The following is a 13,416-nucleotide window of genomic DNA, read 5'->3' on the forward strand; positions in this document are numbered from 1 at the left end:
CTGTAGCAAGCCGGTTTATCTGTCTGCAGCAGTATTCCATAGATATGTAACTCTGAGCTGTTATTTATGGATGCAGACTTGCTTACACTAGCTTTATTGCCCACTGCAGATTCTGCAGCTTTATGCCAGCTCAGGTATCAGTAATTGAAAGGCTCCCTTGTACAGTCCTTGCCCTCACAGCTAGGCAGACCGACAGAAGAGAACTGAGGAGCATCTATAGCACGGACATATCAGATCTTAATATAGGGAGCTCCCTGCACAATTTCTTTATTTGATGCTGTGTCCAGACCAGTGAATTTCAGGTAAGAGCTTAATAGGCAAGAAGGTTGCTTGCACTTTTTTTCAGGTCGCTATGAGCTCCACATGGTAACACTTAGTATGGAGGGGTTTCAGCTTTTTATTCTTGTTTGATATCATAGTATTACATGAAAAAAATATTTTATAACATCACATATGAAAGAAACCCTAATGACATTGTAGCCTAAAGGTATTTTATGTCCTATGAAATGAGAGTACATAAATCTAAGGAAAAGCATAGTTAAATTCTAGGTTTGAACTAAAGATCTTGAGCAAGCTTCCAGGGACGCTGCTGAAAAAAACAAGGGATGTGACATTGTGGGTACAAAAGAAACAGCGGGCAGGCAACTATTTCCAAAATTAATAAAGTCATGCATGGATACCTTAAACTTGCGATTATAGCACAAACTGCCTTACGACATTTTTGGCTCTTACTTTGTGTTTCTTAATATATGTAGACTTATTTTATGTGTGATCTTAATTAATAACTGGCATTGTGATGCTCAGATTTGGGTTAATTCAACACAATTTGCGTTGAATTTATTTATTTGCAATTGCCAGGTACATATTCTCTGTCTTATCTCCATCATAATACAATATTTGTCTTTGCTGCTACTTTATTATGTATCATATATTTGCATATACATCTTTCATTTATAGAGATATCTGAAACAATGCCTTTAAACCAGGCTTCACATGGTCTGTATAAAGCTTTTGAACTGCATGCATTATATGCATGTATATTATTATCAGTTGTGAATCAGATTCACCATATTAAATTATAGACCATTTAAAGGTGAACCTATGTAAATATTCAATTAATGCAGCAAGGAAATTAAGGAAACAAAAGAACACTTTTAATGAGAGAATAATGGAAAACAAATTGACATTTTCTATGGGAAGTCACGAGTAAGGGGCTAAATCTGTAGATAGACAAGGTTAAAGAAAGGTTAATACCAATAAAGGAAGAAGGATTGCTAAAACAACTGAGAGGAGATTTATGAAGGACTGCATTCCACAGATTTGTAACTATGAGTATTGCAGGCAAAGGAGTGTGGATGACAAACTGTTTAAAGAAGCAGTGAAGGCACTGGAATATTGGAGTTATATTTCCTTTGGGAGGTCAAAGAAGCACCATATTGTAGTGTCCAATAAACTAAATGAAGGAATGAGAAATATGAGGTTTTCAGTTAATGTATAGAGAATGTGGGGGAAAAGTTGGCAACCCATGAACTGCAGTTCTTGTTTTCTGCCACAGAGCTGAATTGTTTCAGCCTTGTTTCGGCTGAGACTGGAATGACTGTGATTCTACAAGCTTGCTACGTAGTTACTATTTTGGTAGCTACTTTAATACTCAGTAAATGGAGGTCTTTTCCATTTTGAAGAGAATCCCTAGCTCAGAGACTTTTTTGTTAGGCAGGGCTTTGCCACACTGAAAAAAGTATGTAATTTTCAAAGGCATGAAGGCCACACCAGCAGGCTGGCCTGTTTTACTGTGAACAAAGGAGCATATATAACATTCAGCAAATGCTGAAAAATGCTGACCATGGAGACAATTTCTCGAACTTATTAGCTAAAATGGCGGTGTGAGATTGGGTTAAGACCAAAGAGAAGTATCTTCTGTCTTTCCATCCAGTTGTCTTTTCCTGTGTTCTATGGCCTTTTAGTTGTTTGTTTTGGGTTTTTTTTGTGTGTGTTTTTTGGTTTTTTTTTTTAATAGGCACCATAGAAGTCAGCACTAGGAATGCTATGGTTAATAGGTGGAAATCCATGTGTTGCATAAACATTGGTCATTTCTTCATTTTTAATCTGATGTGTAGTATTTATGATTACACTTTGGATTTATTTGGTTTTGATGGAGACGTATGTTTGGGAAGGTATATAGATGAAAAGGCAGTCTCAAGTTTCAAACAAAACGATGTCACTTTCTCAACTGTGCTTCCATTTTTAATAAAAGCATTTTATGCAGATGATAAAAGGAAATTATAAGAGAAATGTATCAACTTACATGCTTACATTTTCTCCTATTTTCCCACTTGTTGTCTTCTCCACGGACAGTGACTCTGTTGGGATGTTAAAAGGCAATGTTCTGTTTTTACCTTAGTTTATGATTTGTATCATTCCATGAAAAGCTGAGGCATACCTTTTTTGTGTGTGAATTTTGTTTTTTGGTTTATTTTAAAATTTCTGTATTTCAGGGTATAAGAACTTAGAAACTGTTTTACTTGAAACATTTTTAAGTGGTGTGGGCTTGTTTGGAATTCCAGATTCCAGTAGTGATCAGTTTTCTCATACTTTTAAACTGTGAAGACAAAGGAATTTATGGAGATTTAGTTTCCTAATTTGAAAATCTCACTTGTAATAATCAAGTTTGCAGATGAAAAAAAGCTAAAGACTTTCAGTGTGTGATGTCTTTGAGTTCACTGATATACTTTACATTATGATGGTAACCTGATTTTCAAAGGTTTAATGCTTCATAACAACACAAGTTTGCATAATGATGTAAGTCATGAAAGAATATAAAGTTTTGTAGCTGCATTCTGATTCTCAACAGGCAGTTTTCCACACCTCCAAACTTCTGTAAATTGGTTTAAGTGTGATCTTTATCAAGTTTTGTTGATTTGTTATGGTGGCTCCTGCTTGCTGCCAGTAAACCTAGCATTTCTCTTTTTATTATCTTAAATTTTGCTAAAACTTTTCAGGCTCTAGGGTGCATAAGTACCTCTTCTAGTTAAGGAGAGTATTTCATATAAAGCAAGAAGGAATACAGTCACACACATGAAACTGAAATTCTCACTAAAGTATTTCATATTGTCAACAGCTGTCAGTAAGAGAACAGGTCAAGGCGAAGTCATTAACTTTCCATTCTATAGCAAGTACTTTATTCTCCTTCTGTATATACCATAGAAACTCTTCACAGTATCAAGAGGGAATGCCATAGAAGTGAGTAAGCTCTCTGCTCCTACGCACGCACTGTGCTTAGTTCCTGCAGGCCAAGCTTCAGAAATGCTCTCCATTATTCATCAAGTGTTCAAACATCACACAACAGCAGCAGGACGTCACAGAAGGTTTTTGTATCTTTGCTGCCTCAGTGTCTTTTTGTCATGTTCTTGTCACGTCATCCATGTGTTTTTTTATAGCAACTGCTGAGAGTGCAGATAGGTACAGGGAAAGGGATTATTTTCAGGATTATCTTCCACAAGGAAGTTTATAAATTGTAGATAGAAACATAATCAGTCACTAAGCTAAATACTTCAGCTTCTCTAAAAATGCAATTTCCAAATTTTATCCCTGTGAACATATGTTCTATACAAGACAAATAGCAAAGGTACAGCTTTAATAGCTAGTAGGAGAACTCCCAAGGTTTGGTTCGAGGAGCATTAAATACCATTGGCCTATTCAAGGCCAATTTTTTAGAACACTGCAGAGGCTCCCCAGCTAAAGACTTGATAGTATTTGTGTTAAGAAGAAACAAAACGTATTCATCTATCACTTGGGACACAGAACACAGCAAGTATTCCTGCCCCTCTTAGGAGCAAGTAAACCTCCCCACGATGTCAAATCAAAAGGAACAACAAGCAATTCAGCAAGCAAAAGAAGAGGAAAAAGTATTCTGGTGTCAACATAAAGACTGTGTGACATGCATTGCTCACAAAGACCATCAACCAGATTTGCAGAGCCTGCTGCCTCCAAAAAGCAACACCTCTTTACTGAAGACGGTTCTTTGCTTCTTTCATAGAACAGCTTAGAAAGCATAAGCAATGCTGAACCATGAAATTATACGGGAGATATGGGAGAGGATGAACACCTGAAGCTGAAGGATGTAGGTATGCCTAGCTATTACACTCACAGTCGCTCAAAATACAGTGTTTTAGTGGGGAAATTTTCAAAGATATAATCACAGCAACTAGAAATTCCATATCTGCCTATGTGGCTAGTGAACAGCAGTAAACTGAAATGTATTGGTGACTGGTTGCACACTGTGGTCTTCCCTGGAAGGATGTGAAACCTCTTGAATATTACTGATGCTTTGTTTGTCACTCTAATACTTGGGCAGTTCTAATTCCACCCATAAAGGTCAACAATATATATGCAGCAGCTACATTAGTTCCTTGTTGTAGCAACCATTTTGAAGTAGCCACACACCTATATGAAGGCATGTATTGTGTTCACTTCAGCTAAGGGGTCTGAGAGCATTTTTCTTGGTACTGTGCATTTGTTTGTTTAAGCAGAAACTCTTGTGTTGCTTAAAGCAGTATGTGCTCTTTAGCTAATCACTATACTGTGCATAAAATATACTACATATGTGGTGGTCATGTGCATTGATAAATTATATTTACCATCCACCTTTGTGTGCCTCACCTGCAGTTCGTCCCATCAATCTATCTTCCCTGGTATTTATTCTAACATTCCAAACTTCTAAGCAGCTTCAAACAGCTGGGACTTTCTTTTTTTTTTTCCCCTCCCAAAAACTGTCAAAGATGTTTTTCATTCTTTTCCCCCAACAGGAGATTTCTTCCTACCAAATTAATACTGGACCAAAACAAAAATGGCGATATTTTTCCCTGAAGTGTAGTATCTGCTGTATATCATCAAAGTGCAAAGCTTAACAAGGAGATTTTGCAACATACCTTGAAGGGGAGATTGCTAGGGTTGTGAGGGAGCAGCCAGCAATTCTCCAGTATTTGGAAGATCCTTTCGTAAATATTCAGGTTTTGAAGACATGGTATTCATATCTATAGCAGTACTATTTCTGGTGACTTTTAACACTCTGAATATATTTTTGAAGTTTTAAATATTTACTATTAGTAATTCTCTGTTTGAGACTAGGCAGCTGGATTGGCTCTATATGTAATTATCTGCTATTAAAGATCAAGGCTATGAAAAATAGTCCCAATAACATTTTTTTAACACTCAAATGTCTCGCATTTATTAAATGCAGGAGAGAGGCAAACTGCATACAGAATGTCTGAAGTAACATAACATTTGTATTGGCATTCACTGGATTTATACTACCTAATTCTTTATTCATATCATTACCACTTATTTTGTGTCTATTTAAAATGAGGGTCATTTTAAGGTAATATTATCAAGTGTTCCTTCCACCCACTGGATTTTATGCATATTAGTCATGTGCTTTCATCTTTGCTATTTATTCTTATTTTTATACATCTGTCTACTATACCCTTTCTGATTACTTTCTTAAATTTCTCTTTATTTTTTATTTTTTTAATTCCTGGGTTTATTTTTCACAGATTCTGGTGTATTACAATCTTTGGCCATATATCCAGGTGTGCATGAGAACCGGGATATGGCTTCTTGCATAGCAAGAAGAAAATTGGCTCTGCTGATGGTATAAACATCAAGCTGATTAACAAAGGCAGCTTTTTGCTATTTTGTGACTATGATATAGAAATAGACACTGAACAACAATGGAATATGCTCAATCAGAAACATGAAAAATGGGGTTATCAAACTTCTTCCTCTCAAGCTTCTTCCACTGTACCAGAACAGTTACATGTTTCAGCGATGAAATAATCAATAATGCTGACATCTAAGGAAGTGTTAACACAATTGATGGTAGAAAACAAATATAAATGCTGCCATGTTTTCATTTGACAAGAAAGAGACGGAGTAGAATGATTAAAGACTTGCATGAGTTATGAACTGGACTCACAGTGTGAATATGGGCATTACACCCAAAGCTCCAAGAGCTGTGCTCTGCAGATGTGCTGGATGTGTGGGAAACATCCCCACCAGTTTGTCTTGATGAGCAATTGCTCTCTCCCAAGAAAGTACTTTGAAACTTCCACACACAAGCCCTTAATTCATCAGGTGTTGCTGATTTGACAGGATTAAATGAAAAAAAGTAACATAAGTATTCATGCATGGGGATTTCACCACATGGGTAGGCTGAATTTGTTTTTCTTTGTCAGTACTGAAGGGGATTTTGTCTCCTTCTACAGAAAATTGGAAGCAGCAGTGATCAGAAAACATGACTCATTGCACAAAATCTGAATAGAAGAGTATGAAAGCTGAATGAAAGGAGTTTGGACATCAGCGAGACTGGGTAAAGAGAAGCACAGTTAACATCAGCTTTAGCAGCAGTGGTACTCCTATGTCCATGCAGAGTACAAATCTTGAATACAAATCTAATACAAACTAGCCTGTTAATTCAGACGAACGATATCAGTGGGATTTAATATAAAATCCATGTGAAAAGACACATTGCAACCTAGGTTCAAGATGGAGACAAGATTACTGACTATGTTCTTTCAAATATTTTGTTTTGTTTTCCTTTAGGTAGGACTACAATGATGCCTCACTATCCACAGTTTCTTTGAGGAGGAAATAAGGACAGAGAGATGTAAGCGTATGTATTTGGCAGGAGGAATACTGTAGGAAAGAAAGAAATTTTAAATGCCAATGGATCCCTTCTAACCCAAACCATTCTACGATTCTCAAAAAGACAAGTAGAAAAATTATAGCAATTCCCCACCAGCTCTTCATTGGAAGTAGTGAATGTGAAGGTAAAGCGAGTCAAGAGTGGAAAAACTACCAGCATGAATAGAAGGAGTTGAGTAGATGAGCAAAATAAGAATGACAGGGAGGTGAAAGAAGTATGACTGTGTAAGTGGGCTAGGGAGTGATGAGCAAAACTGCACTAAGTAGTCAGATGGTGTAGTGTTGGTATTTTCAGTGGGATTTCCTTGAGGACTAGCATAACTCAGCAGTGGTGAAATGACAGAATACGGGTCTTGGTACTTTTACTACTGATACTTTTTAATAAACAGATGGCTAGCAAGGTGTGCCATGTGTATATGTCTCAATTTAGTATCAGCACAAAGTGCAGTTTGAGAAACCAGGTATTTTTTCAAACTGTAAGTTTATTCAGTGATGTTTGTTATCTACTGCAGGTCTCTACTCATCCTGTTTGGTTTTTTTCCCCTGGGTTAAAAGGCCTGTCGATGTTGACAGAACTGAAAACAAGCAAAAGTGTAATGGGTTTTGTGCTCACCAGTCTCACCAGACGGGGAAAAAAACAAAGGATTTTTTTCATTCCTGGTCAGAGACCAAGGATGGTGGATCATGGGCTGGTACCTTCACCTGGCCACTGTCACCACCCGGCCTCTGGCAGACTCACCACGACGTTCACCAAGAACATAAACGTCCCCGTCATTTTGACTTCTCCCTGCTGTACGCACAGGGTCGACATGGGCTTTGCCTGTCTCCCTCAGTTTCACCGGGTGAAGCTGGGACAGGTCGGTAACACAGGCACCCCGGCTGACCGCGAGGGCCGGTGACATCCCCGTTCCCGCCTCAGGCCACGCCGGGCCCCGTGCGAAGGCGCGTGGGGCGGGGCACGCGGGGCCGGCAGCAGCGGGGAAGGCGGGCCGCCCACCGCCAGCCGGCCCCGCCCACCGCCAGCCGGCCCCGCCCACCGCCAGCCGGCCCCGCCCACCGCCAGCCGGCCCCGCCCACCGCCAGCCGGCCCCGCCCACCGCCAGCCGGCCCCGCCCCGCCCCTGCGCAGGCGCACCGCCCGCGAGCGTGGGGCAGAGCGCGCGAAAATTCCCAACGGGCGGCGCGGGCCGGGCCGCGGGGTAAGCCGCCGGGGAGGGGGCGGGGCCGGGGCCGAGGGGCGGGGGCCGCGCGCGTCAAGCCGGTACGGCGGCGGGGGAGGGGGGGTCGGTTTTCCCCCACTACTGCCCTCGGGGTGGGGGGCTCGGCGTGGCGGCGGCTACCGGCTCCGCCGCGGTGGCGGGGACTTTCGCGCTGACTGAAGAGGGAGCGGCATTCCTCGCCCGTCCCGCCCCCTGCGGCCTGGCCTCGGCGGGCGCGGGTGCCCCGGCGAGGGGGAGGGGGCGCGGGCGGGAGGGTCCGCGCATGCGTGTGCGCGTCCGCCCGCGGCGGGGGCGGCCCTGGGGGAGGGGAGCGCGGCAGCTGGGCGCGCGGGCGGGCGGTGGGGAGCTGGCACCGGCACCCAAAGTGTCGCGGCAGGGCGGCCTGGCCGGAGCTTCCCGCGCCGCCGGGGGAAGGTGGCTGCGGCGTCGAGGCCGGTGTCCCGAGCGCCGGGCTCTCGCCGGCGGCTTCCCGAGCTGCTGCCGCCTGGCAGGTGAGCCCGCGGTGCGGGCGCCATGCCTTGCTGCCGCTGGGCCGCTTGCTCGCCTTCACGCAGGGGCAAGGTAGTTGTTCAGCGCTTCCCCTAACGAGGGTTGAGCTTTTCGGTGAGAATGCCCGTTAGGCTGTGAGGTGTCAGACGTGGAAGTGGCTTGTCATAAAGGAGATAATGTGAGGCTGCGTGCGTGTCCCGTTAGCAGCCAGTGCTTGGTCAATATCGGCTGGTACTGAAAACGTTTGAAAACAGAGAGGCTTCCACATCTGGGCTGTCTGCATCTTGCAAATCACCTTCGTTCTAGGAACTTAAGAAACTGAACGGTAAAATGTCATTTCATGATAGATGTACAACATCAGTGCAACTACATACAATACACAGATACTTTCCTAAAGTTGTCTCTGTTTACAGAGAGAGGAAGAAGATGACAGCTTTGTTTCTGATTTAGCAGATGTGCCAACTTTTGCGCTGTGCAATCTGACACTTGCAGACATCTGCTCTAGAGGAGCAACTCCAGTCCCGCATGCTTTTACTGGATACTGTCAAAGTGTAGCTGGCCTTTTATTTAAACTAAGGATTAGGGAAGACCCATGCCTCATAACTGTTTGGAAGGGCTGCCATTTTTATTTTAGGTTTTGGTTCACAAATGTAGGTGGCTAAGCCACTACCTTCCACTCCTCAGAAAATTTCCAAATTGCCATTTTTGATGTGGAAGAATAACTGAAATGGGGCAATATTTGGTTACTGCTCTATGTCACAGTGAAGTGTTTTTCTGGTAAAATTTGTGGGACATAACATTCTAGAGACAGGCCTTTGAAAACCAGGAGGATATTAAGAATTTGGGATTTTTTTCCAATATGTAATTATAAAGATCTGAAGCTCCCCCCCTCGCAGTGCAAACTCTGATTCTATTTTGTAAATTGAAAGCTTTTTTGTCTGCATCATTAAACCAAGCAGCATTCAAATTGTTTTCAGAATTACATGGGTTGTTTTCTGTGTAATATATTTTTATGTTCATCTTCCCTTTGCTCAAGGTTCAAAAATTGTGTCGTAACAATCATACGATATTTGAAGCAGAATTTCAGGTATTTATCGAAATATATTGTGAGCTACCGACAAGTCTACGAAAATCTTGTATGTTGAATTTTGGCATTGCGGGAAAGCTCTCCTGTGTATCGCTTCTCCTCCCGAGGCATCTCACTGTGGCGGTTTGTTCGCTACTGCCATCTCTTGGAACGACGCAGGCTGCCGAACCGCGGTGTTGGTTGTCCTCTCGTGGTTGGTTTGTAAAGAGGCTGTGAACCCTGCTGTACTTGCCCTTCCGTGGGGACTTGCCTGTACAGAACATGGCAGCAGGAGATTGTGCGTCAGAAACTGATCCCAATGGTTATCTTTTCACTTGCAGGCATGGATCAAGCTTTGATAATAATTTATATGCCTTTTATCTTAGTTTTTTTCGGGAGGTAAGATCTGTGTGATTCCACATCTTCATGTCTTTGGCTACTAAGAATTGAACATGTAAGTCAATTCTAAACAAGTTTGAAAGCAGGATAAAGGTTTGAAAACAATTCTATGCCTATATATTTTCTAAAAATTGAGGGGTGGGTCAAAGAGAGACTGCTCCACATTTTGTTTGGCAATAGTCCTCCATCAAGTCAGCACATGCATGTGTACCAGGTGGATGGTATGTGCATGAAATTGACCACAGGATACCATGCGTGAAAGTGTCAAAAGCAACACCAGTGGGAACTGAGATTTTAAGGGTAATGTTATGGAGAGTTTAAGCAGCAAAGGATACCCATTTGAAGGCACTAGACATAGTTGTTCCATTAATGGAGCAACCTTGTGCGCTCAGGGTACTTTTAAACTGTAATTTTCTTTCTTTTTCCCTCAGACATAAGTTTCAGTATATTGACCTACAGTGAAGGTGCTGTTTTTGACAAAGATGTCTTTCAAAATGTGGGTGAAGGGTCTTGTGAAGGATTGATGAAAGAGTTTTCGCCTGAAACGATAATTTAGAAAATGGTAGAGTCCTTTGACATACATGGAATCATTTTTCACAGTTACAGGAAGTTGTATATATTGCATGAACTTAGTCCCAAATAAAAATCTTGTCTTTGATTTATCAGATTTTTTTTTTAATGAATACAACATATTTTGTGCCAACCTGATTTGAAAAATGCACAAAAGTATGCCAGGTTGTAAAGATCTTACTACATGTAAAGTCAAATCGTGTATTAAATCATTTAATTTTCACCAACAAGGGTATTCCGAGACCGGATTTTCTGGTTAATATTACCATAAATGACTGTCATTAATTAATGCTGCAAAAATTAAGACAATAGTAATGCTAATTAAAATTCTGTATTTTCTTTCATGTAGCTTTGGAATTAAAAAATCTTTTGTGTCTTGAAACTTGTTGCACGGTTGGTGCATCCCACCAACTTTTAAGACCACTTCAGGACCACATAGTAAATTTACTTCGTAAATTATAGGAAAGTAAATTAAGTATTTTCTCTTTGGTGAGGGCCAATAACTTTGTGGGTATTGCAAAAGTATTTAAAAATTTGTAAGACTTAGTTGTGCATTTTACTATAGAAATATATTGATTTTAAATGGCTATGACAAATAGCATGTGATGATTTGGAGCTGAATACTGTATCCCTAATACAAAAATATTTGTTATTAGTATTATATTAATCATAAACTAATTAAACATAAATCAATAATAAATAAATCATAAAGATATATCTATATTAACTTAACAATTGTAATCTTATGTTGGAATTTTTAGTTACAACTTCTTCAACATCTTTTCAAGAGTGCTTTTACTTCATGTAATCGTGAAGGATGGACTCCTGTCAGACATGCTATTTGCAAGAGGTTTTTGTTACTATTTTTTAAACTGTCAGCCTTGCATATGGTTGCAGGGTTCTGACATAGAACTTCTGCATGCATTTTTTACTTTGAATACAAATTCTGTATGTAAGCAATGTTATGACTTATATTTTCTTAAACTTACTAGTCATGAATTGGACACAATCTAACGACAGATGACTTGCTCAAATACAATTTGCACAGCATCGGTTATGGTAGTCTGGCAAAATAAAGTCCAGGAGCACAAGGAACTTTGTAAATCTTTGAGAGGAATAAATTATTTTTACTTGCAAATGGAGCACATCTGATCTTATCAGACATGTGTTTTTACTTTGATTAAAAAAATATAAATAAATACACTGTACTATTAAATTTTAAAAGCAGAGCAGTACTAATCAGGCTTCTGTAGAGGTGAAGCAGAACAGGTCTTGGACACTTAAATGACTTCTTTAGTGTCATGTGTGAGATGTGTCAGAAATGAGAGTCAGACTCTTAAGCTTCTGACTCCTGGAGCTAAACTGTAAGGCTGTCCTTCCTCCCTACTAGTAGATTCACTAGACATGTTTATTTTGTAAGTCTTGATTAACTATGTGACAGTATTGAAATATTCCAAACAGTGACTAGAATAGAGATACCATAATATACAACTAAATTGACATATGTGAGTGTCCAGGGAGAAGAGGCGAAGAGACATACCACTAGCTAATATTTTTTTTCCTATGTTTTACAATAAAAGTTCTTGTCTATCATCAACAGACTGAAGATCGTAAGTAACTCCTTTCCCATAGAATACCAGAACTACACAGATTTTAATTTCATGCCAAGGGTGATGTTGCTAAATTTTGGGGTTTTCATGAACAGATACCATAAAAATCTTACTGGTAAATCACAGAGTCCACTATTATACATTAGAAAGTACATGTGCATAGAATATACAGGAAAAAAATGACTATGAATCCTACAAATCAGTGCCTCAATACTCAGATTGGAGACTGGGCACTGACGTTCAGAGTGCCCACATAGCTAATTGTTGCTGCAGTATGAGTTTAGCTTAGTGAATCACTGAAAGTCGTTGCTGTAGGTGTTTCTGAGGAAAATTATTTTTTCTTGTTGGCAAAGAATGAATAGCCTGATTTAACGCCTGTGAATAGCATGAAACTTGTCAATGGAATCCAGGGAGAAGTGTCTGTGGGAGTGTGTTAAAATAACGTACAACAAAAAGCTGTAAATGTTGATGTGGATGTCATGAAGTTATTTTTATTCTGAAGAATACATTTTTATTTTTCTGTCAGGTGTGCTTAATGCCATAAATACATCTTTATTCAGAAGATCTTATTCTGTGGCTATCTCTGGGTTTGAGTAGTCAGAGAGAGAGGGAGAGAAAAGTATGAGACTCTTGGGTAAGTTTTTTTTTAACGCCAAGGAGAAATGCATTCTTCCATTTGCAAACTTGCTTGCAATGTATGTGGACTATGTGAATGCTTCCCACAGAATTTCAGTAGCCTCAATTGATGTTAGAAGAAATATGTATCATTTCTACTACAGTTACTATGCTGTCACTAGAGCTCATGCAAAAGCAAGAATGTATACTAAAAATTGGAAAGAAAACACTTTCCCATGATTGTTGTGTGGTCATTTTCTGTTTAGTGGAATATTACCATTCACCATTACGTAAACTATTGTGTCATGCTTGAGGAGCTTAGGTTGAATAATAGATTATCATTGAAGAAGTCCTTGAGAAGCAGTGTTGTCTAATGGGCTAAAACATATGAGATTTGTGTCTTTTATCTTTTTCTGTCATTTGCTTCCTCAGTAACTTTGGATAGTGACTCTGGTTTTGCCTTTATTTCCTTACACTTAGGTAGAAATACTTTAACTCTAGAACTGAAGAATTTCAGTGAAAGGTATATGCTTCATACTATATTAAATATTACATGTTCTTAAAAAAGAACAGCTCTAGAGATTTTTGGAGAAAAGGAATGCACATAGTATAAGCAAGACAACTCTGTACACTGTATGAATAGATGTGGATATCAGTACCATAGGCAGTATTTTAACACATGTTCAAATACTTGCGATTTATCTGTGTAAGTCAGGGGTAAAGCTTGAGTTTAGCAAAGTTGCATG

General features: G+C 40.0%; 1 protein-coding gene across 5 annotated transcripts in view; it reads left to right on the forward strand.

The window, feature by feature from the left end:
- The first annotated feature begins 218 nt into the window (after positions 1-218).
- Positions 219-13,416, forward strand: part of FANCC (FA complementation group C) — a 91,624-nt gene continuing 78,426 nt past the window's right edge. The window contains exon 1 of one of the 5 annotated variants that reach the window (XM_037374106.1): positions 219-302. The gene's annotated coding sequence lies outside the window, so the exon portion shown is untranslated. Of the gene's footprint in view, positions 303-7,818; positions 7,901-7,941; positions 7,963-12,567; positions 12,690-13,416 lie in introns of those variants that run through there. The other 4 variants (XM_037374103.1, XM_037374104.1, XM_037374108.1 and 1 more) reach the window with 4 other exon arrangements.

The sequence above is a fragment of the Falco rusticolus genome, chromosome Z (assembly GCF_015220075.1).
Source record: "Falco rusticolus isolate bFalRus1 chromosome Z, bFalRus1.pri, whole genome shotgun sequence".
Taxonomy (NCBI): Eukaryota; Metazoa; Chordata; class Aves; order Falconiformes; family Falconidae; genus Falco; species Falco rusticolus.